This window comes from Charadrius vociferus, unplaced genomic scaffold (genome assembly GCF_000708025.1).
Source record: "Charadrius vociferus isolate BGI_N301 unplaced genomic scaffold, ASM70802v2 scaffold643, whole genome shotgun sequence".
NCBI lineage: Eukaryota > Metazoa > Chordata > Aves > Charadriiformes > Charadriidae > Charadrius > Charadrius vociferus.
In genome coordinates this window covers 1,947,771-1,948,049 of record NW_009647512.1, presented here as the reverse complement: position 1 = coordinate 1,948,049, position 279 = coordinate 1,947,771, and positions in this window count along the sequence as shown.

Sequence of the window (279 nt, the reverse complement as noted above, 5' to 3'; positions counted from 1 at the left end):
TCGGCATTCATTGCCCTTTTGCCTGTTGTGTCAGCTGCATATTTTTTCAGCACAGATTTTAGAGTACTGATTAGGGATAGTGGAGGACTCTCAGGCATTCACCAAACACTGCAGATCTCCATTCAAAATATTTTAATTTGACAGTGATCTCCTTAACAAATCTGAGATGTCAGTCAGTCAACATCTTCATCCAGTTAAGTGTGCTACACTGATATTCTGTAGCGCTGCTTTTTTAATCAGTGCCTGTAGTCAAACTCATGTGACATCTAGTACAGCTGC